The sequence below is a fragment of the Brienomyrus brachyistius genome, chromosome 1 (genome assembly GCF_023856365.1).
Source record: "Brienomyrus brachyistius isolate T26 chromosome 1, BBRACH_0.4, whole genome shotgun sequence".
Classification (NCBI taxonomy): domain Eukaryota; kingdom Metazoa; phylum Chordata; class Actinopteri; order Osteoglossiformes; family Mormyridae; genus Brienomyrus; species Brienomyrus brachyistius.
This window is the reverse complement of record NC_064533.1, coordinates 29,760,092-29,787,106: the sequence shown is the minus strand read 5'-3', so window position 1 is coordinate 29,787,106 and position 27,015 is coordinate 29,760,092. Positions and strand designations below refer to the sequence as shown.

General features: G+C 41.9%; 41 non-coding genes across 41 annotated transcripts; all 41 read left to right on the top strand.

Moving 5' to 3' along the window:
* The first annotated feature begins 460 nt into the window (after positions 1-460).
* trnai-uau (transfer RNA isoleucine (anticodon UAU)) lies at positions 461-533 on the top strand. Its single transcript has one exon. It is a non-coding gene; the product is annotated as a tRNA-Ile (tRNA).
* A 564-nt stretch (positions 534-1,097) lies between these two features.
* Positions 1,098-1,170, top strand: trnav-uac (transfer RNA valine (anticodon UAC)). The gene has a single exon. It is a non-coding gene; the product is annotated as a tRNA-Val (tRNA).
* Positions 1,171-1,734: 564 nt separating this feature from the next.
* Positions 1,735-1,807, top strand: trnai-uau (transfer RNA isoleucine (anticodon UAU)). The gene has a single exon. It is a non-coding gene; the product is annotated as a tRNA-Ile (tRNA).
* Positions 1,808-2,371: 564 nt separating this feature from the next.
* trnav-uac (transfer RNA valine (anticodon UAC)) lies at positions 2,372-2,444 on the top strand. The gene has a single exon. It is a non-coding gene; the product is annotated as a tRNA-Val (tRNA).
* Positions 2,445-3,008: 564 nt separating this feature from the next.
* Positions 3,009-3,081, top strand: trnai-uau (transfer RNA isoleucine (anticodon UAU)). Its single transcript has one exon. It is a non-coding gene; the product is annotated as a tRNA-Ile (tRNA).
* A 564-nt stretch (positions 3,082-3,645) lies between these two features.
* Positions 3,646-3,718, top strand: trnav-uac (transfer RNA valine (anticodon UAC)). Its single transcript has one exon. It is a non-coding gene; the product is annotated as a tRNA-Val (tRNA).
* A 564-nt stretch (positions 3,719-4,282) lies between these two features.
* On the top strand, positions 4,283-4,355 carry trnav-uac (transfer RNA valine (anticodon UAC)). The gene has a single exon. It is a non-coding gene; the product is annotated as a tRNA-Val (tRNA).
* A 564-nt stretch (positions 4,356-4,919) lies between these two features.
* On the top strand, positions 4,920-4,992 carry trnav-uac (transfer RNA valine (anticodon UAC)). Its single transcript has one exon. It is a non-coding gene; the product is annotated as a tRNA-Val (tRNA).
* A 564-nt stretch (positions 4,993-5,556) lies between these two features.
* Positions 5,557-5,629, top strand: trnav-uac (transfer RNA valine (anticodon UAC)). The gene has a single exon. It is a non-coding gene; the product is annotated as a tRNA-Val (tRNA).
* A 564-nt stretch (positions 5,630-6,193) lies between these two features.
* trnav-uac (transfer RNA valine (anticodon UAC)) lies at positions 6,194-6,266 on the top strand. Its single transcript has one exon. It is a non-coding gene; the product is annotated as a tRNA-Val (tRNA).
* Positions 6,267-6,830: 564 nt separating this feature from the next.
* Positions 6,831-6,903, top strand: trnav-uac (transfer RNA valine (anticodon UAC)). Its single transcript has one exon. It is a non-coding gene; the product is annotated as a tRNA-Val (tRNA).
* A 564-nt stretch (positions 6,904-7,467) lies between these two features.
* trnav-uac (transfer RNA valine (anticodon UAC)) lies at positions 7,468-7,540 on the top strand. Its single transcript has one exon. It is a non-coding gene; the product is annotated as a tRNA-Val (tRNA).
* Positions 7,541-8,104: 564 nt separating this feature from the next.
* Positions 8,105-8,177, top strand: trnav-uac (transfer RNA valine (anticodon UAC)). Its single transcript has one exon. It is a non-coding gene; the product is annotated as a tRNA-Val (tRNA).
* A 564-nt stretch (positions 8,178-8,741) lies between these two features.
* Positions 8,742-8,814, top strand: trnav-uac (transfer RNA valine (anticodon UAC)). Its single transcript has one exon. It is a non-coding gene; the product is annotated as a tRNA-Val (tRNA).
* A 564-nt stretch (positions 8,815-9,378) lies between these two features.
* Positions 9,379-9,451, top strand: trnav-uac (transfer RNA valine (anticodon UAC)). The gene has a single exon. It is a non-coding gene; the product is annotated as a tRNA-Val (tRNA).
* A 564-nt stretch (positions 9,452-10,015) lies between these two features.
* On the top strand, positions 10,016-10,088 carry trnav-uac (transfer RNA valine (anticodon UAC)). Its single transcript has one exon. It is a non-coding gene; the product is annotated as a tRNA-Val (tRNA).
* Positions 10,089-10,652: 564 nt separating this feature from the next.
* Positions 10,653-10,725, top strand: trnav-uac (transfer RNA valine (anticodon UAC)). Its single transcript has one exon. It is a non-coding gene; the product is annotated as a tRNA-Val (tRNA).
* A 564-nt stretch (positions 10,726-11,289) lies between these two features.
* trnav-uac (transfer RNA valine (anticodon UAC)) lies at positions 11,290-11,362 on the top strand. The gene has a single exon. It is a non-coding gene; the product is annotated as a tRNA-Val (tRNA).
* A 564-nt stretch (positions 11,363-11,926) lies between these two features.
* Positions 11,927-11,999, top strand: trnav-uac (transfer RNA valine (anticodon UAC)). Its single transcript has one exon. It is a non-coding gene; the product is annotated as a tRNA-Val (tRNA).
* Positions 12,000-12,563: 564 nt separating this feature from the next.
* trnav-uac (transfer RNA valine (anticodon UAC)) lies at positions 12,564-12,636 on the top strand. Its single transcript has one exon. It is a non-coding gene; the product is annotated as a tRNA-Val (tRNA).
* A 564-nt stretch (positions 12,637-13,200) lies between these two features.
* Positions 13,201-13,273, top strand: trnav-uac (transfer RNA valine (anticodon UAC)). Its single transcript has one exon. It is a non-coding gene; the product is annotated as a tRNA-Val (tRNA).
* A 564-nt stretch (positions 13,274-13,837) lies between these two features.
* trnav-uac (transfer RNA valine (anticodon UAC)) lies at positions 13,838-13,910 on the top strand. Its single transcript has one exon. It is a non-coding gene; the product is annotated as a tRNA-Val (tRNA).
* Positions 13,911-14,474: 564 nt separating this feature from the next.
* trnav-uac (transfer RNA valine (anticodon UAC)) lies at positions 14,475-14,547 on the top strand. The gene has a single exon. It is a non-coding gene; the product is annotated as a tRNA-Val (tRNA).
* A 564-nt stretch (positions 14,548-15,111) lies between these two features.
* On the top strand, positions 15,112-15,184 carry trnav-uac (transfer RNA valine (anticodon UAC)). The gene has a single exon. It is a non-coding gene; the product is annotated as a tRNA-Val (tRNA).
* Positions 15,185-15,748: 564 nt separating this feature from the next.
* On the top strand, positions 15,749-15,821 carry trnav-uac (transfer RNA valine (anticodon UAC)). The gene has a single exon. It is a non-coding gene; the product is annotated as a tRNA-Val (tRNA).
* Positions 15,822-16,385: 564 nt separating this feature from the next.
* Positions 16,386-16,458, top strand: trnav-uac (transfer RNA valine (anticodon UAC)). The gene has a single exon. It is a non-coding gene; the product is annotated as a tRNA-Val (tRNA).
* Positions 16,459-17,659: 1,201 nt separating this feature from the next.
* trnav-uac (transfer RNA valine (anticodon UAC)) lies at positions 17,660-17,732 on the top strand. Its single transcript has one exon. It is a non-coding gene; the product is annotated as a tRNA-Val (tRNA).
* A 564-nt stretch (positions 17,733-18,296) lies between these two features.
* Positions 18,297-18,369, top strand: trnav-uac (transfer RNA valine (anticodon UAC)). The gene has a single exon. It is a non-coding gene; the product is annotated as a tRNA-Val (tRNA).
* A 564-nt stretch (positions 18,370-18,933) lies between these two features.
* trnav-uac (transfer RNA valine (anticodon UAC)) lies at positions 18,934-19,006 on the top strand. Its single transcript has one exon. It is a non-coding gene; the product is annotated as a tRNA-Val (tRNA).
* A 564-nt stretch (positions 19,007-19,570) lies between these two features.
* On the top strand, positions 19,571-19,643 carry trnav-uac (transfer RNA valine (anticodon UAC)). The gene has a single exon. It is a non-coding gene; the product is annotated as a tRNA-Val (tRNA).
* Positions 19,644-20,207: 564 nt separating this feature from the next.
* trnav-uac (transfer RNA valine (anticodon UAC)) lies at positions 20,208-20,280 on the top strand. Its single transcript has one exon. It is a non-coding gene; the product is annotated as a tRNA-Val (tRNA).
* Positions 20,281-20,844: 564 nt separating this feature from the next.
* trnav-uac (transfer RNA valine (anticodon UAC)) lies at positions 20,845-20,917 on the top strand. Its single transcript has one exon. It is a non-coding gene; the product is annotated as a tRNA-Val (tRNA).
* A 564-nt stretch (positions 20,918-21,481) lies between these two features.
* Positions 21,482-21,554, top strand: trnav-uac (transfer RNA valine (anticodon UAC)). Its single transcript has one exon. It is a non-coding gene; the product is annotated as a tRNA-Val (tRNA).
* Positions 21,555-22,118: 564 nt separating this feature from the next.
* On the top strand, positions 22,119-22,191 carry trnav-uac (transfer RNA valine (anticodon UAC)). The gene has a single exon. It is a non-coding gene; the product is annotated as a tRNA-Val (tRNA).
* A 564-nt stretch (positions 22,192-22,755) lies between these two features.
* trnav-uac (transfer RNA valine (anticodon UAC)) lies at positions 22,756-22,828 on the top strand. Its single transcript has one exon. It is a non-coding gene; the product is annotated as a tRNA-Val (tRNA).
* A 564-nt stretch (positions 22,829-23,392) lies between these two features.
* Positions 23,393-23,465, top strand: trnav-uac (transfer RNA valine (anticodon UAC)). Its single transcript has one exon. It is a non-coding gene; the product is annotated as a tRNA-Val (tRNA).
* A 564-nt stretch (positions 23,466-24,029) lies between these two features.
* On the top strand, positions 24,030-24,102 carry trnav-uac (transfer RNA valine (anticodon UAC)). Its single transcript has one exon. It is a non-coding gene; the product is annotated as a tRNA-Val (tRNA).
* Positions 24,103-24,665: 563 nt separating this feature from the next.
* On the top strand, positions 24,666-24,738 carry trnav-uac (transfer RNA valine (anticodon UAC)). Its single transcript has one exon. It is a non-coding gene; the product is annotated as a tRNA-Val (tRNA).
* A 564-nt stretch (positions 24,739-25,302) lies between these two features.
* Positions 25,303-25,375, top strand: trnav-uac (transfer RNA valine (anticodon UAC)). The gene has a single exon. It is a non-coding gene; the product is annotated as a tRNA-Val (tRNA).
* A 564-nt stretch (positions 25,376-25,939) lies between these two features.
* On the top strand, positions 25,940-26,012 carry trnav-uac (transfer RNA valine (anticodon UAC)). Its single transcript has one exon. It is a non-coding gene; the product is annotated as a tRNA-Val (tRNA).
* Positions 26,013-26,576: 564 nt separating this feature from the next.
* On the top strand, positions 26,577-26,649 carry trnav-uac (transfer RNA valine (anticodon UAC)). The gene has a single exon. It is a non-coding gene; the product is annotated as a tRNA-Val (tRNA).
* The last annotated feature ends 366 nt before the right edge of the window (positions 26,650-27,015 follow it).

The window sequence follows — 27,015 nt, the reverse complement described above, 5'->3', positions numbered from 1 at the left end:
ACAAAGTGTCACTTTTCACTTTCTGAATAGTTGTTTATTAGAAAATATGCAAGCAAGCGCCTTGATTTTCATGTTCAATCATCACGATGTTGATGCTTCTTAGCGGTTGTCCGGAGCAGAGATCTTGCAGAAGTTGAGTGTGAAATCATTGATCCCTTTGAAATTCAACGATACCTTGCCAATACTATTACGGTAGTGAGAATTCTCTTGTGAATTGTTCGGCTATGAAAACAGCAGTTGCTTTGTGTTTCTGAATCTTGTGTAGTATGAGGAAGTGATTTGATTGGGATGAAGTCAGTTTCCAGGTGCTTGACTAAAGTCGTCTGAAATAAGAACTAATGCTAGCATGTGGGCATGACTGCATTGCAAAGGAGGCCAGCTGCTGGTTTTTCATAAGCCGCTGAGAATTAGCAGGTTGCATAAAATTCCCTTTGGTTAAAGAAAGGGAAGCTTGTCAGTTGTTTCCATAGTGTAGTGGTTATCACGTTCGCCTTATACGCAAAAGGTCCTCGGTTCGAAACCGAGTGGAAACATGCTATTTCTCTGCTTTTAGCCCAAGCTTCAAAGCCGACACACCAGTGAAACCAAGTTGCCCTTATTCCTTAGTCTCACACGCCGAGTCAATGCGTGACATTCCACAAAGTGTCACTTTTCACTTTCTGAATAGTTGTTTATTAGAAAATATGCAAGCAAGCGCCTTGATTTTCATGTTCAATCATCACGATGTTGATGCTTCTTAGCGGTTGTCCGGAGCAGAGATCTTGCAGAAGTTGAGTGTGAAATCATTGATCCCTTTGAAATTCAACGATACCTTGCCAATACTATTACGGTAGTGAGAATTCTCTTGTGAATTGTTCAGCTATGAAAACAGCAGTTGCTTTGTGTTTCTGAATCTTGTGTAGTATGAGGAATTGATTTGATTGGGATGAAGTCAGTTTCCAGGTGCTTGACTAAAGTCGTCTGAAATAAGAACTAATGCTAGCATGTGGGCATGACTGCATTGCAAAGGAGGCCAGCTGCTGGTTTTTCATGAGCTGCTGAGAATTAGCAGATTGCATAAAATTCCCTTTGGTTAAAGAAAGGGAAGCTTGTCAGTTGTTTCCATAGTGTAGTGGTTATCACGTTCGCCTTACACGCGAAAAGTCCTCGGTTCGAAACCGAGTGGAAACATGCTATTTCTCTGCTTTTAGCCCAAGCTTCAAAGCCGACACACCAGTGAAACCAAGTTGCCCTTATTCCTTAGTCTCACACGCCGAGCCAATGCGTGACATTCCACAAAGTGTCACTTTTCACTTTCTGAATAGTTGTTTATTAGAAAATATGCAAGCAAGCGCCTTGATTTTCATGTTCAATCATCACGATGTTGATGCTTCTTAGCGGTTGTCCGGAGCAGAGATCTTGCAGAAGTTGAGTGTGAAATCATTGATCCCTTTGAAATTCAACGATACCTTGCCAATACTATTACGGTAGTGAGAATTCTCTTGTGAATTGTTCGGCTATGAAAACAGCAGTTGCTTTGTGTTTCTGAATCTTGTGTAGTATGAGGAAGTGATTTGATTGGGATGAAGTCAGTTTCCAGGTGCTTGACTAAAGTCGTCTGAAATAAGAACTAATGCTAGCATGTGGGCATGACTGCATTGCAAAGGAGGCCAGCTGCTGGTTTTTCATAAGCCGCTGAGAATTAGCAGGTTGCATAAAATTCCCTTTGGTTAAAGAAAGGGAAGCTTGTCAGTTGTTTCCATAGTGTAGTGGTTATCACGTTCGCCTTATACGCAAAAGGTCCTCGGTTCGAAACTGAGTGGAAGCATGCTATTTCTCTGCTTTTAGCCCAAGCTTCAAAGCCGACACACCAGTGAAACCAAGTTGCCCTTATTCCTTAGTCTCACACGCCGAGTCAATGCGTGACATTCCACAAAGTGTCACTTTTCACTTTCTGAATAGTTGTTTATTAGAAAATATGCAAGCAAGCGCCTTGATTTTCATGTTCAATCATCACGATGTTGATGCTTCTTAGCGGTTGTCCGGAGCAGAGATCTTGCAGAAGTTGAGTGTGAAATCATTGATCCCTTTGAAATTCAACGATACCTTGCCAATACTATTACGGTAGTGAGAATTCTCTTGTGAATTGTTCAGCTATGAAAACAGCAGTTGCTTTGTGTTTCTGAATCTTGTGTAGTATGAGGAATTGATTTGATTGGGATGAAGTCAGTTTCCAGGTGCTTGACTAAAGTCGTCTGAAATAAGAACTAATGCTAGCATGTGGGCATGACTGCATTGCAAAGGAGGCCAGCTGCTGGTTTTTCATGAGCTGCTGAGAATTAGCAGATTGCATAAAATTCCCTTTGGTTAAAGAAAGGGAAGCTTGTCAGTTGTTTCCATAGTGTAGTGGTTATCACGTTCGCCTTACACGCGAAAAGTCCTCGGTTCGAAACCGAGTGGAAACATGCTATTTCTCTGCTTTTAGCCCAAGCTTCAAAGCCGACACACCAGTGAAACCAAGTTGCCCTTATTCCTTAGTCTCACACGCCGAGCCAATGCGTGACATTCCACAAAGTGTCACTTTTCACTTTCTGAATAGTTGTTTATTAGAAAATATGCAAGCAAGCGCCTTGATTTTCATGTTCAATCATCACGATGTTGATGCTTCTTAGCGGTTGTCCGGAGCAGAGATCTTGCAGAAGTTGAGTGTGAAATCATTGATCCCTTTGAAATTCAACGATACCTTGCCAATACTATTACGGTAGTGAGAATTCTCTTGTGAATTGTTCGGCTATGAAAACAGCAGTTGCTTTGTGTTTCTGAATCTTGTGTAGTATGAGGAAGTGATTTGATTGGGATGAAGTCAGTTTCCAGGTGCTTGACTAAAGTCGTCTGAAATAAGAACTAATGCTAGCATGTGGGCATGACTGCATTGCAAAGGAGGCCAGCTGCTGGTTTTTCATAAGCCGCTGAGAATTAGCAGGTTGCATAAAATTCCCTTTGGTTAAAGAAAGGGAAGCTTGTCAGTTGTTTCCATAGTGTAGTGGTTATCACGTTCGCCTTATACGCAAAAGGTCCTCGGTTCGAAACTGAGTGGAAACATGCTATTTTTCTGCTTTTAGCCCAAGCTTCAAAGCCGACACACCAGTGAAACCAAGTTGCCCTTATTCCTTAGTCTCACACGCCGAGTCAATGCGTGACATTCCACAAAGTGTCACTTTTCACTTTCTGAATAGTTGTTTATTAGAAAATATGCAAGCAAGCGCCTTGATTTTCATGTTCAATCATCACGATGTTGATGCTTCTTAGCGGTTGTCCGGAGCAGAGATCTTGCAGAAGTTGAGTGTGAAATCATTGATCCCTTTGAAATTCAACGATACCTTGCCAATACTATTACGGTAGTGAGAATTCTCTTGTGAATTGTTCAGCTATGAAAACAGCAGTTGCTTTGTGTTTCTGAATCTTGTGTAGTATGAGGAAGTGATTTGATTGGGATGAAGTCAGTTTCCAGGTGCTTGACTAAAGTCGTCTGAAATAAGAACTAATGCTAGCATGTGGGCATGACTGCATTGCAAAGGAGGCCAGCTGCTGGTTTTTCATGAGCCGCTGAGAATTAGCAGATTGCATAAAATTCCCTTTGGTTAAAGAAAGGGAAGCTTGTCAGTTGTTTCCATAGTGTAGTGGTTATCACGTTCGCCTTACACGCGAAAAGTCCTCGGTTCGAAACCGAGTGGAAACATGCTATTTCTCTGCTTTTAGCCCAAGCTTCAAAGCCGACACACCAGTGAAACCAAGTTGCCCTTATTTCTTAGTCTCACACACCGAGCCAATGCGTGACATTCCACAAAGTGTCACTTTTCACTTTCTGAATAGTTGTTTATTAGAAAATATGCAAGCAAGCGCCTTGATTTTCATGTTCAATCATCACGATGTTGATGCTTCTTAGCGGTTGTCCGGAGCAGAGATCTTGCAGAAGTTGAGTGTGAAATCATTGATCCCTTTGAAATTCAACGATACCTTGCCAATAATATTACGGTAGTGAGAATTCTCTTGTGAATTGTTCGGCTATGAAAACAGCAGTTGCTTTGTGTTTCTGAATCTTGTGTAGTATGAGGAAGTGATTTGATTGGGATGAAGTCAGTTTCCAGGTGCTTGACTAAAGTTGTCTGAAATAAGAACTAATGCTAGCATGTGGGCATGACTGCATTGCAAAGGAGGCCAGCTGCTGGTTTTTCATGAGCCGCTGAGAATTAGCAGATTGCATGAAATTCCCTTTGCTTAAAGAAAGGGAAGCTTGTCAGTTGTTTCCATAGTGTAGTGGTTATCACGTTCGCCTTACACGCGAAAGGTCCTCGGTTCGAAACCGAGTGGAAACATGCTATTTCTCTGCTTTTAGCCCAAGCTTCAAAGCCGACACACCAGTGAAACCAAGTTGCCCTTATTCCTTAGTCTCACACGCCGAGCCAATGCGTGACATTCCACAAAGTGTCACTTTTCACTTTCTGAATAGTTGTTTATTAGAAAATATGCAAGCAAGCGCCTTGATTTTCATGTTCAATCATCACGATGTTGATGCTTCTTAGCGGTTGTCCGGAGCAGAGATCTTGCATAAGTTGAGTGTGAAATCATTGATCCCTTTGAAATTCAACGATACCTTGCCAATACTATTACGGTAGTGAGAATTCTCTTGTGAATTGTTCGGCTATGAAAACAGCAGTTGCTTTGTGTTTCTGAATCTTGTGTAGTATGAGGAAGTGATTTGATTGGGATGAAGTCAGTTTCCAGGTGCTTGACTAAAGTCGTCTGAAATAAGAACTAATGCTAGCATGTGGGCATGACTGCATTGCAAAGGAGGCCAGCTGCTGGTTTTTCATGAGCCGCTGAGAATTAGCAGATTGCATAAAATTCCCTTTGCTTAAAGAAAGGGAAGCTTGTCAGTTGTTTCCATAGTGTAGTGGTTATCACGTTCGCCTTACACGCGAAAGGTCCTCGGTTCGAAACCGAGTGGAAACATGCTATTTCTCTGCTTTTAGCCCAAGCTTCAAAGCCGACACACCAGTGAAACCAAGTTGCCCTTATTCCTTAGTCTCACACACCGAGCCAATGCGTGACATTCCACAAAGTGTCACTTTTCACTTTCTGAATAGTTGTTTATTAGAAAATATGCAAGCAAGCGCCTTGATTTTCATGTTCAATCATCACGATGTTGATGCTTCTTAGCGGTTGTCCGGAGCAGAGATCTTGCATAAGTTGAGTGTGAAATCATTGATCCCTTTGAAATTCAACGATACCTTGCCAATACTATTACGGTAGTGAGAATTCTCTTGTGAATTGTTCGGCTATGAAAACAGCAGTTGCTTTGTGTTTCTGAATCTTGTGTAGTATGAGGAATTGATTTGATTGGGATGAAGTCAGTTTCCAGGTGCTTGACTAAAGTCGTCTGAAATAAGAACTAATGCTAGCATGTGGGCATGACTGCATTGCAAAGGAGGCCAGCTGCTGGTTTTTCATGAGCCGCTGAGAATTAGCAGATTGCATAAAATTCCCTTTGGTTAAAGAAAGGGAAGCTTGTCAGTTGTTTCCATAGTGTAGTGGTTATCACGTTCGCCTTACACGCGAAAGGTCCTCGGTTCGAAACCGAGTGGAAACATGCTATTTCTCTGCTTTTAGCCCAAACTTCAAAGCCAACACACCAGTGAAACCAAGTTGCCCTTATTCCTTAGTCTCACACACCGAGCCAATGCGTGATATTCCACAAAGTGTCACTTTTCACTTTCTGAATAGTTGTTTATTAGAAAATATGCAAGCAAGCGCCTTGATTTTCATGTTCAATCATCACGATGTTGATGCTTCTTAGCGGTTGTCCGGAGCAGAGATCTTGCAGAAGTTGAGTGTGAAATCATTGATCCCTTTGAAATTCAACGATACCTTGCCAATACTATTACGGTAGTGAGAATTCTCTTGTGAATTGTTCAGCTATGAAAACAGCAGTTGCTTTGTGTTTCTGAATCTTGTGTAGTATGAGGAATTGATTTGATTGGGATGAAGTCAGTTTCCAGGTGCTTGACTAAAGTCGTCTGAAATAAGAACTAATGCTAGCATGTGGGCATGACTGCATTGCAAAGGAGGCCAGCTGCTGGTTTTTCATGAGCCGCTGAGAATTAGCAGATTGCATAAAATTCCCTTTGGTTAAAGAAAGGGAAACTTGTCAGTTGTTTCCATAGTGTAGTGGTTATCACGTTCGCCTTACACGCGAAAGGTCCTCGGTTCAAAACCGAGTGGAAACATGCTATTTCTCTGCTTTTAGCCCAAGCCTCAAAGCCGACACACCAGTGAAACCAAGTTGCCCTTATTCCTTAGTCTCACACGCCGAGCCAATGCGTGACATTCCACAAAGTGTCACTTTTCACTTTCTGAATAGTTGTTTATTAGAAAATATGCAAGGAAGCGCCTTGATTTTCATGTTCAATCATCACGATGTTGATGCTTCTTAGCGGTTGTCCGGAGCAGAGATCTTGCAGAAGTTGAGTGTGAAATCATTGATCCCTTTGAAATTCAACGATACCTTGCCAATACTATTACGGTAGTGAGAATTCTCTTGTGAATTGTTCAGCTATGAAAACAGCAGTTGCTTTGTGTTTCTGAATCTTGTGTAGTATGAGGAATTGATTTGATTGGGATGAAGTCAGTTTCCAGGTGCTTGACTAAAGTCGTCTGAAATAAGAACTAATGCTAGCATGTGGGCATCACTGCATTGCAAAGGAGGCCAGCTGCTGGTTTTTCATGAGCCGCTGAGAATTAGCAGATTGCATAAAATTCCCTTTGGTTAAAGAAAGGGAAACTTGTCAGTTGTTTCCATAGTGTAGTGGTTATCACGTTCGCCTTACACGCGAAAGGTCCTCGGTTCAAAACCGAGTGGAAACATGCTATTTCTCTGCTTTTAGCCCAAGCCTCAAAGCCGACACACCAGTGAAACCAAGTTGCCCTTATTCCTTAGTCTCACACGCCGAGCCAATGCGTGACATTCCACAAAGTGTCACTTTTCACTTTCTGAATAGTTGTTTATTAGAAAATATGCAAGGAAGCGCCTTGATTTTCATGTTCAATCATCACGATGTTGATGCTTCTTAGCGGTTGTCCGGAGCAGAGATCTTGCAGAAGTTGAGTGTGAAATCATTGATCCCTTTGAAATTCAACGATACCTTGCCAATACTATTACGGTAGTGAGAATTCTCTTGTGAATTGTTCGGCTATGAAAACAGCAGTTGCTTTGTGTTTCTGAATCTTGTGTAGTATGAGGAAGTGATTTGATTGGGATGAAGTCAGTTTCCAGGTGCTTGACTAAAGTCGTCTGAAATAAGAACTAATGCTAGCATGTGGACATGACTGCATTGCAAAGGAGGACAGCTGCTGGTTTTTCATAAGCCGCTGAGAATTAGCAGGTTGCATAAAATTCCCTTTGGTTAAAGAAAGGGAAGCTTGTCAGTTGTTTCCATAGTGTAGTGGTTATCACGTTCGCCTTACACGCGAAAGGTCCTCGGTTCGAAACTAAGTGGAAACATGCTATTTCTCTGCTTTTAGCCCAAGCTTCAAAGCCAACACACCAGTGAAACCAAGTTGCCCTTATTCCTTAGTCTCACACGCCGAGCCAATGCGTGACATTCCACAAAGTGTCACTTTTCACTTTCTGAATAGTTGTTTATTAGAAAATATGCAAGCAAGCGCCTTGATTTTCATGTTCAATCATCACGATGTTGATGCTTCTTAGCAGTTGTCCGGAGCAGAGATCTTGCAGAAGTTGAGTGTGAAATCATTGATCCCTTTGAAATTCAACGATACCTTGCCAATACTATTACGGTAGTGAGAATTCTCTTGTGAATTGTTCGGCTATGAAAACAGCAGTTGCTTTGTGTTTCTGAATCTTGTGTAGTATGAGGAAGTGATTTGATTGGGATGAAGTCAGTTTCCAGGTGCTTGACTAAAGTCGTCTGAAATAAGAACTAATGCTAGCATGTGGGCATGACTGCATTGCAAAGGAGGCCAGCTGCTGGTTTTTCATGAGCCGCTGAGAATTAGCAGATTGCATAAAATTCCCTTTGCTTAAAGAAAGGGAAGTTTGTCAGTTGTTTCCATAGTGTAGTGGTTATCACGTTAGCCTTACACGCGAAAGGTCCTCGGTTCGAAACCGAGTGGAAACATGCTATTTCTCTGCTTTTAGCCCAAGCTTCAAAGCCAACACACCAGTGAAACTAAGTTGCCCTTATTTCTCAGTCTCACACACCGAGCCAATGCGTGACATTCCACAAAGTGTCACTTTTCACTTTCTGAATAGTTGTTTATTAGAAAATATGCAAGCAAGCGCCTTGATTTTCATGTTCAATCATCACGATGTTGATGCTTCTTAGCGGTTGTCCGGAGCAGAGATCTTGCAGAAGTTGAGTGTGAAATCATTGATCCCTTTGAAATTCAACGATACCTTGCCAATACTATTACGGTAGTGAGAATTCTCTTGTGAATTGTTCGGCTATGAAAACAGCAGTTGCTTTGTGTTTCTGAATCTTGTGTAGTATGAGGAAGTGATTTGATTGGGATGAAGTCAGTTTCTAGGTGCTTGACTAAAGTCGTCTGAAATAGGAACTAATGCTAGCATGTGGGCATGACTGCATTGCAAAGGAGGCCAGCTGCTGGTTTTTCATGAGCCGCTGAGAATTAGCAGATTGCATAAAATTCCCTTTGGTTAAAGAAAGGGAAGCTTGTCAGTTGTTTCCATAGTGTAGTGGTTATCACGTTCGCCTTACACGCGAAAGGTCCTCGGTTCGAAACCCAGTGGAAACATGCTATTTCTCTGCTTTTAGCCCAAGCTTCAAAGCCGACACACCAGTGAAACCAAGTTGCCCTTATTCCTTAGTCTCACTCGCCGAGCTAATGCGTGACATTCCACAAAGTGTCACTTTTCACTTTCTGAATAGTTGTTTATTAGAAAATATGCAAGCAAGCGCCTTGATTTTCATGTTCAATCATCACGATGTTGATGCTTCTTAGCGGTTGTCCGGAGCAGAGATCTTGCAGAAGTTGAGTGTGAAATCATTGATCCCTTTGAAATTCAACGATACCTTGCCAATATTATTACGGTAGTGAGAATTCTCTTGTGAATTGTTCGGCTATGAAAACAACAGTTGCTTTGTGTTTCTGAATCTTGTGTAGTATGAGGAAGTGATTTGATTGGGATGAAGTCAGTTTCCAGGTGCTTGACTAAAGTCGTCTGAAATAAGAACTAATGCTAGCATGTGGGCATGACTGCATTGCAAAGGAGGCCAGCTGCTGGTTTTTCATGAGCCGCTGAGAATTAGCAGATTGCATAAAATTCCCTTTGGTTAAAGAAAGGGAAGCTTGTCAGTTGTTTCCATAGTGTAGTGGTTATCACGTTCGCCTTACACGCCAAAGGTCCTCGGTTCGAAACTAAGTGGAAACATGCTTTTTCTCTGCTTTTAGCCCAAGCTTCAAAGCCAACACACCAGTGAAACCAAGTTGCCCTTATTCCTTAGTCTCACACGCCGAGCCAATGCGTGACATTCCACAAAGTGTCACTTTTCACTTTCTGAATAGTTGTTTATTAGAAAATATGCAAGCAAGCGCCTTGATTTTCATGTTCAATCATCACGATGTTGATGCTTCTTAGCGGTTGTCCGGAGCAGAGATCTTGCAGAAGTTGAGTGTGAAATCATTGATCCCTTTGAAATTCAACGATACCTTGCCAATACTATTACGGTAGTGAGAATTCTCTTGTGAATTGTTCGGCTATGAAAACAGCAGTTGCTTTGTGTTTCTGAATCTTGTGTAGTATGAGGAAGTGATTTGATTGGGATGAAGTCAGTTTCTAGGTGCTTGACTAAAGTCGTCTGAAATAGGAACTAATGCTAGCATGTGGGCATGACTGCATTGCAAAGGAGGCCAGCTGCTGGTTTTTCATGAGCCGCTGAGAATTAGCAGATTGCATAAAATTCCCTTTGGTTAAAGAAAGGGAAGCTTGTCAGTTGTTTCCATAGTGTAGTGGTTATCACGTTCGCCTTACACGCGAAAGGTCCTCGGTTCGAAACCGAGTGGAAACATGCTATTTCTCTGCTTTTAGCCCAAGCTTCAAAGCCGACACACCAGTGAAACCAAGTTGCCCTTATTCCTTAGTCTCACACGCCGAGCCAATGCGTGACATTCCACAAAGTGTCACTTTTCACTTTCTGAATAGTTGTTTATTAGAAAATATGCAAGCAAGCGCCTTGATTTTCATGTTCAATCATCACGATGTTGATGCTTCTTAGCGGTTGTCCGGAGCAGAGATCTTGCAGAAGTTGAGTGTGAAATCATTGATCCCTTTGAAATTCAACGATACCTTGCCAATACTATTACGGTAGTGAGAATTCTCTTGTGAATTGTTCGGCTATGAAAACAGCAGTTGCTTTGTGTTTCTGAATCTTGTGTAGTATGAGGAAGTGATTTGATTGGGATGAAGTCAGTTTCTAGGTGCTTGACTAAAGTCGTCTGAAATAAGAACTAATGCTAGCATGTGGGCATGACTGCATTGCAAAGGAGGCCAGGTGCTGGTTTTTCATGAGCCGCTGAGAATTAGCAGATTGCATAAAATTCCCTTTGATTAAAGACCGGGAAGTTTGTCAGTTGTTTCCATAGTGTAGTGGTTATCACGTTTGCCTTACACGCGAAAGGTCCTCGGTTCGAAACCGAGTGGAAACATGCTATTTCTCTGCTTTTAGCCCAAACTTCAAAGTCAACACACCAGTGAAACCAAGTTGCCCTTATTCCTTAGTCTCACACACCGAGCCAATGCGTGACATTCCACAAAGTGTCACTTTTCACTTTCTGAATAGTTGTTTATTAGAAAATATGCAAGCAAGCGCCTTGATTTTCATGTTCAATCATCACGATGTTGATGCTTCTTAGCGGTTGTCCGGAGCAGAGATCTTGCAGAAGTTGAGTGTGAAATCATTGATCCCTTTGAAATTCAACGATACCTTGCCAATACTATTACGGTAGTGAGAATTCTCTTGTGAATTGTTCGGCTATGAAAACAGCAGTTGCTTTGTGTTTCTGAATCTTGTGTAGTATGAGGAAGTGATTTGATTGGGATGAAGTCAGTTTCCAGGTGCTTGACTAAAGTCGTCTGAAATAAGAACTAATGCTAGCATGTGGGCATGACTGCATTGCAAAGGAGGCCAGCTGCTGGTTTTTCATGAGCCGCTGAGAATTAGCAGATTGCATAAAATTCCCTTTGCTTAAAGAAAGGGAAGTTTGTCAGTTGTTTCCATAGTGTAGTGGTTATCACGTTAGCCTTACACGCGAAAGGTCCTCGGTTCGAAACCGAGTGGAAACATGCTATTTCTCTGCTTTTAGCCCAAGCTTCAAAGCCAACACACCAGTGAAACTAAGTTGCCCTTATTTCTCAGTCTCACACACCGAGCCAATGCGTGACATTCCACAAAGTGTCACTTTTCACTTTCTGAATAGTTGTTTATTAGAAAATATGCAAGCAAGCGCCTTGATTTTCATGTTCAATCATCACGATGTTGATGCTTCTTAGCGGTTGTCCGGAGCAGAGATCTTGCAGAAGTTGAGTGTGAAATCATTGATCCCTTTGAAATTCAACGATACCTTGCCAATACTATTACGGTAGTGAGAATTCTCTTGTGAATTGTTCGGCTATGAAAACAGCAGTTGCTTTGTGTTTCTGAATCTTGTGTAGTATGAGGAAGTGATTTGATTGGGATGAAGTCAGTTTCTAGGTGCTTGACTAAAGTCGTCTGAAATAGGAATTAATGCTAGCATGTGGGCATGACTGCATTGCAAAGGAGGCCAGCTGCTGGTTTTTCATGAGCCGCTGAGAATTAGCAGATTGCATAAAATTCCCTTTGCTTAAAGAAAGGGAAGCTTGTCAGTTGTTTCCATAGTGTAGTGGTTATCACGTTCGCCTTACACGCGAAAGGTCCTCGGTTCGAAACCGAGTGGAAACATGCTATTTCTCTGCTTTTAGCCCAAGCTTCAAAGCCGACACACCAGTGAAACCAAGTTGCCCTTATTCCTTAGTCTCACACGCCGAGCCAATGCGTGACATTCCACAAAGTGTCACTTTTCACTTTCTGAATAGTTGTTTATTAGAAAATATGCAAGCAAGCGCCTTGATTTTCATGTTCAATCATCACGATGTTGATGCTTCTTAGCGGTTGTCCGGAGCAGAGATCTTGCAGAAGTTGAGTGTGAAATCATTGATCCCTTTGAAATTCAACGATACCTTGCCAATACTATTACGGTAGTGAGAATTCTCTTGTGAATTGTTCGGCTATGAAAACAGCAGTTGCTTTGTGTTTCTGAATCTTGTGTAGTATGAGGAAGTGATTTGATTGGGATGAAGTCAGTTTCTAGGTGCTTGACTAAAGTCGTCTGAAATAAGAACTAATGCTAGCATGTGGGCATGACTGCATTGCAAAGGAGGCCAGGTGCTGGTTTTTCATGAGCCGCTGAGAATTAGCAGATTGCATAAAATTCCCTTTGATTAAAGCCCGGGAAGTTTGTCAGTTGTTTCCATAGTGTAGTGGTTATCACGTTCGCCTTACACGCCAAAGGTCCTCGGTTCGAAACCGAGTGGAAACATGCTATTTCTCTGCTTTTAGCCCAAACTTCAAAGTCAACACACCAGTGAAACCAAGTTGCCCTTATTCCTTAGTCTCACACACCGAGCCAATGCGTGACATTCCACAAAGTGTCACTTTTCACTTTCTGAATAGTTGTTTATTAGAAAATATGCAAGCAAGTGCCTTGATTTTCATGTTCAATCATCACGATGTTGATGCTTCTTAGCGGTTGTCCGGAGCAGAGATCTTGCAGAAGTTGAGTGTGAAATCATTGATCCCTTTGAAATTCAACGATACCTTGCCAATACTATTACGGTAGTGAGAATTCTCTTGTGAATTGTTCGGCTATGAAAACAGCAGTTGCTTTGTGTTTCTGAATCTTGTGTAGTATGAGGAAGTGATTTGATTGGGATGAAGTCAGTTTCCAGGTGCTTGACTAAAGTCGTCTGAAATAAGAACTAATGCTAGCATGTGGGCATGACTGCATTGCAAAGGAGGCCAGGTGCTGGTTTTTCATGAGCCGCTGAGAATTAGCAGATTGCATAAAATTCCCTTTGATTAAAGCCCGGGAAGTTTGTCAGTTGTTTCCATAGTGTAGTGGTTATCACGTTCGCCTTACACGCCAAAGGTCCTCGGTTCGAAACCGAGTGGAAACATGCTATTTCTCTGCTTTTAGCCCAAACTTCAAAGTCGACACACCAGTGAAACCAAGTTGCCCTTATTCCTTAGTCTCACACACCGAGCCAATGCGTGACATTCCACAAAGTGTCACTTTTCACTTTCTGAATAGTTGTTTATTAGAAAATATGCAAGCAAGTGCCTTGATTTTCATGTTCAATCATCACGATGTTGATGCTTCTTAGCGGTTGTCCGGAGCAGAGATCTTGCAGAAGTTGAGTGTGAAATCATTGATCCCTTTGAAATTCAACGATACCTTGCCAATACTATTACGGTAGTGAGAATTCTCTTGTGAATTGTTCGGCTATGAAAACAGCAGTTGCTTTGTGTTTCTGAATCTTGTGTAGTATGAGGAAGTGATTTGATTGGGATGAAGTCAGTTTCCAGGTGCTTGACTAAAGTCGTCTGAAATAAGAACTAATGCTAGCATGTGGGCATGACTGCATTGCAAAGGAGGCCAGCTGCTGGTTTTTCATGAGCCGCTGAGAATTAGCAGATTGCATAAAATTCCCTTTTGTTAAAGAAAGGGAAGCTTGTCTGTTGTTTCCATAGTGTAGTGGTTATCACGTTCGCCTTACACGCGAAAGGTCCTTGGTTCGAAACCGAGTGTAAACATGCTATTTCTCTGCTTTTAGCCCAAGCTTCAAAGCCAACACACCAGTGAAACTAAGTTGCCCTTATTTCTCAGTCTCACACACCGAGCCAATGCGTGACATTCCACAAAGTGTCACTTTTCACTTTCTGAATAGTTGTTTATTAGAAAATATGCAAGCAAGCGCCTTGATTTTCATGTTCAATCATCACGATGTTGATGCTTCTTAGCGGTTGTCCGGAGCAGAGATCTTGCAGAAGTTGAGTGTGAAATCATTGATCCCTTTGAAATTCAACGATACCTTGCCAATACTATTACGGTAGTGAGAATTCTCTTGTGAATTGTTCGGCTATGAAAACAGCAGTTGCTTTGTGTTTCTGAATCTTGTGTAGTATGAGGAAGTGATTTGATTGGGATGAAGTCAGTTTCCAGGTGCTTGACTAAAGTCGTCTGAAATAAGAACTAATGCTAGCATGTGGGCATGACTGCATTGCAAAGGAGGCCAGCTGCTGGTTTTTCATGAGCCGCTGAGAATTAGCAGATTGCATAAAATTCCCTTTGCTTAAAGAAAGGGAAGCTTGTCAGTTGTTTCCATAGTGTAGTGGTTATCACGTTCGCCTTACACGCGAAAGGTCCTCGGTTCGAAACCGAGTGGAAACATGCTATTTCTCTGCTTTTAGCCCAAGCTTCAAAGCCAACACACCAGTGAAACCAAGTTGCCCTTATTCCTTAGTCTCACACGCCGAGCCAATGCGTGACATTCCACAAAGTGTCACTTTTCACTTTCTGAATAGTTGTTTATTAGAAAATATGCAAGCAAGCGCCTTGATTTTCATGTTCAATCATCACGATGTTGATGCTTCTTAGCGGTTGTCCGGAGCAGAGATCTTGCAGAAGTTGAGTGTGAAATCATTGATCCCTTTGAAATTCAACGATACCTTGCCAATACTATTACGGTAGTGAGAATTCTCTTGTGAATTGTTCGGCTATGAAAACAGCAGTTGCTTTGTGTTTCTGAATCTTGTGTAGTATGAGGAAGTGATTTGATTGGGATGAAGTCAGTTTCCAGGTGCTTGACTAAAGTCGTCTGAAATAAGAACTAATGCTAGCATGTGGGCATGACTGCATTGCAAAGGAGGCCAGCTGCTGGTTTTTCATGAGCCGCTGAGAATTAGCAGATTGCATAAAATTCCCTTTGGTTAAAGAAAGGGAAGCTTGTCAGTTGTTTCCATAGTGTAGTGGTTATCACGTTCGCCTTACACGCCAAAGGTCCTCGGTTCGAAACTAAGTGGAAACATGCTATTTCTCTGCTTTTAGCCCAAGCTTCAAAGCCAACACACCAGTGAAACCAAGTTGCCCTTATTCCTTAGTCTCACACGCCGAGCCAATGCGTGACATTCCACAAAGTGTCACTTTTCACTTTCTGAATAGTTGTTTATTAGAAAATATGCACGCAAGCGCCTTGATTTTCATGTTCAATCATCACGATGTTGATGCTTCTTAGCAGTTGTCCGGAGCAGAGATCTTGCAGAAGTTGAGTGTGAAATCATTGATCCCTTTGAAATTCAACGATACCTTGCCAATACTATTACGGTAGTGAGAATTCTCTTGTGAATTGTTCGGCTATGAAAACAGCAGTTGCTTTGTGTTTCTGAATCTTGTGTAGTATGAGGAAGTGATTTGATTGGGATGAAGTCAGTTTCCAGGTGCTTGACTAAAGTCGTCTGAAATAAGAACTAATGCTAGCATGTGGGCATGACTGCATTGCAAAGGAGGCCAGCTGCTGGTTTTTCATGAGCCGCTGAGAATTAGCAGATTGCATAAAATTCCCTTTGCTTAAAGAAAGGGAAGCTTGTCAGTTGTTTCCATAGTGTAGTGGTTATCACGTTAGCCTTACACGCGAAAGGTCCTCGGTTCGAAACCGAGTGGAAACATGCTATTTCTCTGCTTTTAGCCCAAGCTTCAAAGCCAACACACCAGTGAAACTAAGTTGCCCTTATTTCTCAGTCTCACACACCGAGCCAATGCGTGACATTCCACAAAGTGTCACTTTTCACTTTCTGAATAGTTGTTTATTAGAAAATATGCAAGCAAGCGCCTTGATTTTCATGTTCAATAATCACGATGTTGATGCTTCTTAGCGGTTGTCCGGAGCAGAGATCTTGCAGAAGTTGAGTGTGAAATCATTGATCCCTTTGAAATTCAACGATACCTTGCCAATACTATTACGGTAGTGAGAATTCTCTTGTGAATTGTTCGGCTATGAAAACAGCAGTTGCTTTGTGTTTCTGAATCTTGTGTAGTATGAGGAAGTGATTTGATTGGGATGAAGTCAGTTTCCAGGTGCTTGACTAAAGTCGTCTGAAATAAGAACTAATGCTAGCATGTGGGCATGACTGCATTGCAAAGGAGGCCAGCTGCTGGTTTTTCATGAGCCGCTGAGAATTAGCAGATTGCATAAAATTCCCTTTGCTTAAAGAAAGGGAAGCTTGTCAGTTGTTTCCATAGTGTAGTGGTTATCACGTTTGCCTTACACGCGAAAGGTCCTCGGTTCGAAACCGAGTGGAAACATGCTATTTCTCTGCTTTTAGCCCAAGCTTCAAAGCCAACACACCAGTGAAACCAAGTTGCCCTTATTCCTTAGTCTCACACGCCGAGCCAATGCGTGACATTCCACAAAGTGTCACTTTTCACTTTCTGAATAGTTGTTTATTAGAAAATATGCAAGCAAGCGCCTTGATTTTCATGTTCAATCATCACGATGTTGATGCTTCTTAGCGGTTGTCCGGAGCAGAGATCTTGCAGAAGTTGAGTGTGAAATCATTGATCCCTTTGAAATTCAACGATACCTTGCCAATACTATTACGGTAGTGAGAATTCTCTTGTGAATTGTTCGGCTATGAAAACAGCAGTTGCTTTGTGTTTCTGAATCTTGTGTAGTATGAGGAAGTGATTTGATTGGGATGAAGTCAGTTTCCAGGTGCTTGACTAAAGTCGTCTGAAATAAGAACTAATGCTAGCATGTGGGCATGACTGCATTGCAAAGGAGGCCAGCTGCTGGTTTTTCATGAGCCGCTGAGAATTAGCAGATTGCATAAAATTCCCTTTGGTTAAAGAAAGGGAAGCTTGTCAGTTGTTTCCATAGTGTAGTGGTTATCACGTTCGCCTTACACGCCAAAGGTCCTCGGTTTGAAACTAAGTGGAAACATGCTATTTCTCTGCTTTTAGCCCAAGCTTCAAAGCCAACACACCAGTGAAACCAAGTTGCCCTTATTCCTTAGTCTCACACGCCGAGCCAATGCGTGACATTCCACAAAGTGTCACTTTTCACTTTCTGAATAGTTGTTTATTAGAAAATATGCAAGCAAGCGCCTTGATTTTTATGTTCAATCATCACGATGTTGATGCTTCTTAGCGGTTGTCCGGAGCAGAGATCTTGCAGAAGTTGAGTGTGAAATCATTGATCCCTTTGAAAGTCAACGATACCTTGCCAATACTATTACGGTACTGAGAATTCTCTTGTGAATTGTTCAGCTATGAAAACAGCAGTTGCTTTGTGTTTCTGAATCTTGTGTAGTATGAGGAATTGATTTGATTGGGATGAAGTCAGTTTCCAGGTGCTTGACTAAAGTCGTCTGAAATAAGAACTAATGCTAGCATGTGGGCATGACTGCATTGCAAAGGAGGCCAGCTGCTGGTTTTTCATGAGCCGCTGAGAATTAGCAGATTGCATAAAATTCCCTTTGGTTAAAGAAAGGGAAGCTTGTCAGTTGTTTCTATAGTGTAGTGGTTATCACGTTCGCCTTACACGCGAAAGGTCCTCGGTTCGAAACCGAGTGGAAACATGCTATTTCTCTGCTTTTAGCCCAAGCTTCAAAGCTAACACTCCAGTGAAACTAAGTTGCCCTTATTTCTCAGTCTCACACACCGAGCCAATGCGTGACATTCCACAAAGTGTCACTTTTCACTTTCTGAATAGTTGTTTATTAGAAAATATGCAAGCAAGCGCCTTGATTTTCATGTTCAATCATCACGATGTTGATGCTTCTTAGCGGTTGTCCGGAGCAGAGATCTTGCAGAAGTTGAGTGTGAAATCATTGATCCCTTTGAAATTCAACGATACCTTGCCAATACTATTACGGTAGTGAGAATTCTCTTGTGAATTGTTCGGCTATGAAAACAGCAGTTGCTTTGTGTTTCTGAATCTTGTGTAGTATGAGGAAGTGATTTGATTGGGATGAAGTCAGTTTCTAGGTGCTTGACTAAAGTCGTCTTAAATAAGAACTAATGCTAGCATGTGGGCATGACTGCATTGCAAAGGAGGCCAGCTGCTGGTTTTTCATGAGCCGCTGAGAATTAGCAGATTGCATAAAATTCCCATTGGTTAAAGAAAGGGAAGCTTGTCAGTTGTTTCCATAGTGTAGTGGTTATCACGTTCGCCTTACACGCGAAAGGTCCTCGGTTCGAAACCGAGTGGAAACATGCTATTTCTCTGCTTTTAGCCCAAGCTTCAAAGCCGACACACCAGTGAAACCAAGTTGCCCTTATTCCTTAGTCTCACTCGCCGAGCTAATGCGTGACATTCCACAAAGTGTCACTTTTCACTTTCTGAATAGTTGTTTATTAGAAAATATGCAAGCAAGCGCCTTGATTTTCATATTCAATCATCACGATGTTGATGCTTCTTAGCGGTTGTCCGGAGCAGAGATCTTGCAGAAGTTGAGTGTGAAATCATTGATCCCTTTGAAATTCAACGATACCTTGCCAATATTATTACGGTAGTGAGAATTCTCTTGTGAATTGTTCGGCTATGAAAACAACAGTTGCTTTGTGTTTCTGAATCTTGTGTAGTATGAGGAAGTGATTTGATTGGGATGAAGTCAGTTTCCAGGTGCTTGACTAAAGTCGTCTGAAATAAGAACTAATGCTAGCATGTGGGCATGACTGCATTGCAAAGGAGGCCAGCTGCTGGTTTTTCATGAGCCGCTGAGAATTAGCAGATTGCATAAAATTCCCTTTGCTTAAAGAAAGGGAAGCTTGTCAGTTGTTTCCATAGTGTAGTGGTTATAACGTTCGCCTTACACGCGAAAGGTCCTCGGTTCGAGACCGAGTGGAAACATGCTATTTCTCTGCTTTTAGCCCAAGCTTCAAAGCCGACACACCAGTGAAACCAAGTTGCCCTTATTCCTTAGTGTCACACGCCGAGCCAATGCGTGACATTCCACAAAGTGTCACTTTTCACTTTCTGAATAGTTGTTTATTAGAAAATATGCAAGCAAGCGCCTTGATTTTCATGTTCAATCATCACGATGTTGATGCTTCTTAGCGGTTGTCCGGAGCAGAGATCTTGCAGAAGTTGAGTGTGAAATCATTGATCCCTTTGAAATTCAACGATACCTTGCCAATACTATTACGGTAGTGAGAATTCTCTTGTGAATTGTTCGGCTATGAAAACAGCAGTTGCTTTGTGTTTCTGAATCTTGTGTAGTATGAGGAAGTGATTTGATTGGGATGAAGTCAGTTTCCAGGTGCTTGACTAAAGTCGTCTGAAATAAGAACTAATGCTAGCATGTGGGCATGACTGCATTGCAAAGGAGGCCAGCTGCTGGTTTTTCATGAGCCGCTGAGAATTAGCAGATTGCATAAAATTCCCTTTGATTAAAGACCGGGAAGCTTGTCAGTTGTTTCCATAGTGTAGTGGTTATCACGTTCGCCTTACACGCGAAAGGTCCTCGGTTCGAAACCGAGTGGAAACATGCTATTTCTCTGCTTTTAGCCCAAACTTCAAAGCCAACACACCAGTGAAACCAAGTTGCCCTTATTCCTTAGTCTCACACACCGAGCCAATGCGTGATATTCCACAAAGTGTCACTTTTCACTTTCTGAATAGTTGTTTATTAGAAAATATGCAAGCAAGCGCCTTGATTTTCATGTTCAATCATCACGATGTTGATGCTTCTTAGCGGTTGTCCGGAGCAGAGATCTTGCAGAAGTTGAGTGTGAAATCATTGATCCCTTTGAAAGTCAACGATACCTTGCCAATACTATTACGGTACTGAGAATTCTCTTGTGAATTGTTCAGCTATGAAAACAGCAGTTGCTTTGTGTTTCTGAATCTTGTGTAGTATGAGGAATTGATTTGATTGGGATGAAGTCAGTTTCCAGGTGCTTGACTAAAGTCGTCTGAAATAAGAACTAATGCTAGCATGTGGGCATGACTGCATTGCAAAGGAGGCCAGCTGCTGGTTTTTCATGAGCCGCTGAGAATTAGCAGATTGCATAAAATTCCCTTTGCTTAAAGAAAGGGAAGCTTGTCAGTTGTTTCCATAGTGTAGTGGTTATAACGTTCGCCTTACACGCGAAAGGTCCTCGGTTCGAGACCGAGTGGAAACATGCTATTTCTCTGCTTTTAGCCCAAGCTTCAAAGCCGACACACCAGTGAAACCAAGTTGCCCTTATTCCTTAGTGTCACACGCCGAGCCAATGCGTGACATTCCACAAAGTGTCACTTTTCACTTTCTGAATAGTTGTTTATTAGAAAATATGCAAGCAAGCGCCTTGATTTTCATGTTCAATCATCACGATGTTGATGCTTCTTAGCGGTTGTCCGGAGCAGAGATCTTGCAGAAGTTGAGTGTGAAATCATTGATCCCTTTGAAATTCAACGATACCTTGCCAATACTATTACGGTAGTGAGAATTCTCTTGTGAATTGTTCGGCTATGAAAACAGCAGTTGCTTTGTGTTTCTGAATCTTGTGTAGTATGAGGAAGTGATTTGATTGGGATGAAGTCAGTTTCCAGGTGCTTGACTAAAGTCGTCTGAAATAAGAACTAATGCTAGCATGTGGGCATGACTGCATTGCAAAGGAGGCCAGCTGCTGGTTTTTCATGAGCCGCTGAGAATTAGCAGATTGCATAAAATTCCCTTTGATTAAAGACCGGGAAGCTTGTCAGTTGTTTCCATAGTGTAGTGGTTATCACGTTCGCCTTACACGCGAAAGGTCCTCGGTTCGAAACCGAGTGGAAACATGCTATTTCTCTGCTTTTAGCCCAAACTTCAAAGCCAACACACCAGTGAAACCAAGTTGCCCTTATTCCTTAGTCTCACACACCGAGCCAATGCGTGATATTCCACAAAGTGTCACTTTTCACTTTCTGAATAGTTGTTTATTAGAAAATATGCAAGCAAGCGCCTTGATTTTCATGTTCAATCATCACGATGTTGATGCTTCTTAGCGGTTGTCCGGAGCAGAGATCTTGCAGAAGTTGAGTGTGAAATCATTGATCCCTTTGAAAGTCAACGATACCTTGCCAATACTATTACGGTACTGAGAATTCTCTTGTGAATTGTTCAGCTATGAAAACAGCAGTTGCTTTGTGTTTCTGAATCTTGTGTAGTATGAGGAATTGATTTGATTGGGATGAAGTCAGTTTCCAGGTGCTTGACTAAAGTCGTCTGAAATAAGAACTAATGCTAGCATGTGGGCATGACTGCATTGCAAAGGAGGCCAGCTGCTGGTTTTTCATGAGCCGCTGAGAATTAGCAGATTGCATAAAATTCCCTTTGGTTAAAGAAAGGGAAGCTTGTCAGTTGTTTCCATAGTGTAGTGGTTATCACGTTCGCCTTACACGCGAAAGGTCCTCGGTTCGAAACCGAGTGGAAACATGCTATTTCTCTGCTTTTAGCCCAAACTTCAAAGCCAACACACCAGTGAAACCAAGTTGCCCTTATTCCTTAGTCTCACACACCGAGCCAATGCGTGATATTCCACAAAGTGTCACTTTTCACTTTCTGAATAGTTGTTTATTAGAAAATATGCAAGCAAGCGCCTTGATTTTCATGTTCAATCATCACGATGTTGATGCTTCTTAGCGGTTGTCCGGAGCAGAGATCTTGCAGAAGTTGAGTGTGAAATCATTGATCCCTTTGAAATTCAACGATACCTTGCCAATACTATTACGGTAGTGAGAATTCTCTTGTGAATTGTTCAGCTATGAAAACAGCAGTTGCTTTGTGTTTCTGAATCTTGTGTAGTATGAGGAATTGATTTGATTGGGATGAAGTCAGTTTCCAGGTGCTTGACTAAAGTCGTCTGAAATAAGAACTAATGCTAGCATGTGGGCATGACTGCATTGCAAAGGAGGCCAGCTGCTGGTTTTTCATGAGCCGCTGAGAATTAGCAGATTGCATAAAATTCCCTTTGGTTAAAGAAAGGGAAGCTTGTCAGTTGTTTCCATAGTGTAGTGGTTATCACGTTCGCCTTACATGCGAAAGGTCCTCGGTTCGAAACCGAGTGGAAACATGCTATTTCTCTGCTTTTAGCCCAAGCTTCAAAGCTAACACTCCAGTGAAACTAAGTTGCCCTTATTTCTCAGTCTCACACACCGAGCCAATGCGTGACATTCCACAAAGTGTCACTTTTCACTTTCTGAATAGTTGTTTATTAAAAAATATGCAAGCAAGCGCCTTGATTTTCATGTTCAATCATCACGATGTTGATGCTTCTTAGCGGTTGTCCGGAGCAGAGATCTTGCAGAAGTTGAGTGTGAAATCATTGATCCCTTTGAAATTCAACGATACCTTGCCAATACTATTACGGTAGTGAGAATTCTCTTGTGAATTGTTCGGCTATGAAAACAGCAGTTGCTTTGTGTTTCTGAATCTTGTGTAGTATGAGGAAGTGATTTGATTGGGATGAAGTCAGTTTCCAGGTGCTTGACTAAAGTCGTCTGAAATAAGAACTAATGCTAGCATGTGGGCATGACTGCATTGCAAAGGAGGCCAGCTGCTGGTTTTTCATGAGCCGCTGAGAATTAGCAGATTGCATAAAATTCCCTTTGATTAAAGACCGGGAAGCTTGTCAGTTGTTTCCATAGTGTAGTGGTTATCACGTTCGCCTTACACGCGAAAGGTCCTCGGTTCGAAACCGAGTGGAAACATGCTATTTCTCTGCTTTTAGCCCAAACTTCAAAGCCAACACACCAGTGAAACCAAGTTGCCCTTATTCCTTAGTCTCACACACCGAGCCAATGCGTGATATTCCACAAAGTGTCACTTTTCACTTTCTGAATAGTTGTTTATTAGAAAATATGCAAGCAAGCGCCTTGATTTTCATGTTCAATCATCACGATGTTGATGCTTCTTAGCGGTTGTCCGGAGCAGAGATCTTGCAGAAGTTGAGTGTGAAATCATTGATCCCTTTGAAAGTCAACGATACCTTGCCAATACTATTACGGTACTGAGAATTCTCTTGTGAATTGTTCAGCTATGAAAACAGCAGTTGCTTTGTGTTTCTGAATCTTGTGTAGTATGAGGAATTGATTTGATTGGGATGAAGTCAGTTTCCAGGTGCTTGACTAAAGTCGTCTGAAATAAGAACTAATGCTAGCATGTGGGCATGACTGCATTGCAAAGGAGGCCAGCTGCTGGTTTTTCATGAGCCGCTGAGAATTAGCAGATTGCATAAAATTCCCTTTGGTTAAAGAAAGGGAAGCTTGTCAGTTGTTTCCATAGTGTAGTGGTTATCACGTTCGCCTTACACGCGAAAGGTCCTCGGTTCGAAACCGAGTGGAAACATGCTATTTCTCTGCTTTTAGCCCAAACTTCAAAGCCAACACACCAGTGAAACCAAGTTGCCCTTATTCCTTAGTCTCACACACCGAGCCAATGCGTGATATTCCACAAAGTGTCACTTTTCACTTTCTGAATAGTTGTTTATTAAAAAATATGCAAGCAAGCGCCTTGATTTTCATGTTCAATCATCACGATGTTGATGCTTCTTAGCGGTTGTCCGGAGCAGAGATCTTGCAGAAGTTGAGTGTGAAATCATTGATCCCTTTGAAATTCAACGATACCTTGCCAATACTATTACGGTAGTGAGAATTCTCTTGTGAATTGTTCGGCTATGAAAACAGCAGTTGCTTTGTGTTTCTGAATCTTGTGTAGTATGAGGAAGTGATTTGATTGGGATGAAGTCAGTTTCCAGGTGCTTGACTAAAGTCGTCTGAAATAAGAACTAATGCTAGCATGTGGGCATGACTGCATTGCAAAGGAGGCCAGCTGCTGGTTTTTCATGAGCCGCTGAGAATTAGCAGATTGCATAAAATTCCCTTTGGTTAAAGAAAGGGAAGCTTGTCAGTTGTTTCCATAGTGTAGTGGTTATCACGTTCGCCTTACACGCCAAAGGTCCTCGGTTCGAAACTAAGTGGAAACATGCTATTTCTCTGCTTTTAGCCCAAGCTTCAAAGCCAACACACCAGTGAAACCAAGTTGCCCTTATTCCTTAGTCTCACACGCCGAGCCAATGCGTGACATTCCACAAAGTGTCACTTTTCACTTTCTGAATAGTTGTTTATTAGAAAATATGCAAGCAAGCGCCTTGATTTTCATGTTCAATCATCACGATGTTGATGCTTCTTAGCGCTTGTCCGGAGCAGAGATCTTGCAGAAGTTGAGTGTGAAATCATTGATCCCTTTGAAATTCAACGATACCTTGCCAATACTATTACGGTAGTGAGAATTCTCTTGTGAATTGTTCGGCTATGAAAACAGCAGTTGCTTTGTGTTTCTGAATCTTGTGTAGTATGAGGAAGTGATTTGATTGGGATGAAGTCAGTTTCTAGGTGCTTGACTAAAGTCGTCTTAAATAAGAACTAATGCTAGCATGTGGGCATGACTGCATTGCAAAGGAGGCCAGCTGCTGGTTTTTCATGAGCCGCTGAGAATTAGCAGATTGCATAAAATTCCCATTGGTTAAAGAAAGGGAAGCTTTTAGTTGTTTCCATAGTGTAGTGGTTATCACGTTCGCCTTACACGCGAAAGGTCCTCGGTTCGAAACCGAGTGGAAACATGCTATTTCTCTGCTTTTAGCCCAAGCTTCAAAGCCGACACACCAGTGAAACCAAGTTGCCCTTATTCCTTAGTCTCACTCGCCGAGCTAATGCGTGACATTCCACAAAGTGTCACTTTTCACTTTCTGAATAGTTGTTTATTAGAAAATATGCAAGCAAGCGCCTTGATTTTCATATTCAATCATCACGATGTTGATGCTTCTTAGCGGTTGTCCGGAGCAGAGATCTTGCAGAAGTTGAGTGTGAAATCATTGATCCCTTTGAAATTCAACGATACCTTGCCAATATTATTACGGTAGTGAGAATTCTCTTGTGAATTGTTCGGCTATGAAAACAACAGTTGCTTTGTGTTTCTGAATCTTGTGTAGTATGAGGAAGTGATTTGATTGGGATGACGTCAGTTTCCAGGTGCTTGACTAAAGTCGTCTGAAATAAGAACTAATGCTAGCATGTGGGCATGACTGCATTGCAAAGGAGGCCAGCTGCTGGTTTTTCATGAGCCGCTGAGAATTAGCATATTGCATAAAATTCCCTTTGGTTAAAGAAAGGGAAGCTTGTCAGTTGTTTCCATAGTGTAGTGGTTATCACGTTCGCCCTACACGCGAAAGGTCCTCGGTTCGAAACCGAGTGGAAACATGCTATTTTTCTGCTTTTAGCCCAAGCTTCAAAGCCAACACACCAGTGAAACTAAGTTGCCCTTATTTCTTAGTCTCACACACCGAGCCAATGCGTGACATTCCACAAAGTGTCACTTTTCACTTTCTGAATAGTTGTTTATTAGAAAATATGCAAGCAAGCGCCTTGATTTTCATGTTCAATCATCACGATGTTGATGCTTCTTAGCGGTTGTCCGGAGCAGAGATCTTGCAGAAGTTGAGTGTGAAATCATTGATCCCTTTGAAATTCAACGATACCTTGCCAATACTATTACGGTAGTGAGAATTCTCTTGTGAATTGTTCGGCTATGAAAACAGCAGTTGCTTTGTGTTTCTGAATCTTGTGTAGTATGAGGAAGTGATTTGATTGGGATGAAGTCAGTTTCCAGGTGCTTGACTAAAGTCGTCTGAAATAAGAACTAATGCTAGCATGTGGGCATGACTGCATTGCAAAGGAGGCCAGCTGCTGGTTTTTCATGAGCCGCTGAGAATTAGCAGATTGCATAAAATTCCCTTTGGTTAAAGAAAGGGAAGCTTGTCAGTTGTTTCCATAGTGTAGTGGTTATCACGTTCGCCTTACTCGCGAAAGGTACTCGGTTCGAAACTGAGTGGAAACATGCTATTTCTCTGCTTTTAGCCCAAGCTTCAAAGCCAACACACCAGTGAAACCAAGTTGCCCTTATTCCTTAGTCTCACACGCCGAGCCAATGCGTGACATTCCACAAAGTGTCACTTTTCACTTTCTGAATAGTTGTTTATTAGAAAATATGCAAGCAAGCGCCTTGATTTTCATGTTCAATCATCACGATGTTGATGCTTCTTAGCGGTTGTCCGGAGCAGAGATCTTGCAGAAGTTGAGTGTGAAATCATTGATCCCTTTGAAATTCAACGATACCTTGCCAATACTATTACGGTAGTGAGAATTCTCTTGTGAATTGTTCGGCTATGAAAACAGCAGTTGCTTTGTGTTTCTGAATCTTGTGTAGTATGAGGAAGTGATTTGATTGGGATGAAGTCAGTTTCCAGGTGCTTGACTAAAGTCGTCTGAAATAAGAACTAATGCTAGCATGTGGGCATGACTGCATTGCAAAGGAGGCCAGCTGCTGGTTTTTCATGAGTCGCTGAGAATTAGCAGATTGCATAAAATTCCCTTTGCTTAAAGAAAGGGAAGCTTGTCAGTTGTTTCCATAGTGTAGTGGTTATCACGTTCGCCTTACACGCGAAAGGTCCTCGGTTCGAGACCGAGTGGAAACATGCGATTTCTCTGCTTTTAGCCCAAGCTTCAAAGCCGACACACCAGTGAAACCAAGTTGCCCTTATTCCTTAGTCTCACTCGCCGAGCCAATGCGTGACATTCCACAAAGTGTCACTTTTCACTTTCTGAATAGTTGTTTATTAGAAAATATGCAAGCAAGCGCCTTGATTTTCATGTTCAATCATCACGATGTTGATGCTTCTTAGCGGTTGTCCGGAGCAGAGATCTTGCAGAAGTTGAGTGTGAAATCATTGATCCCTTTGAAATTCAACGATACCTTGCCAATATTATTACGGTAGTGAGAATTCTCTTGTGAATTGTTCGGCTATGAAAACAACAGTTGCTTTGTGTTTCTGAATCTTGTG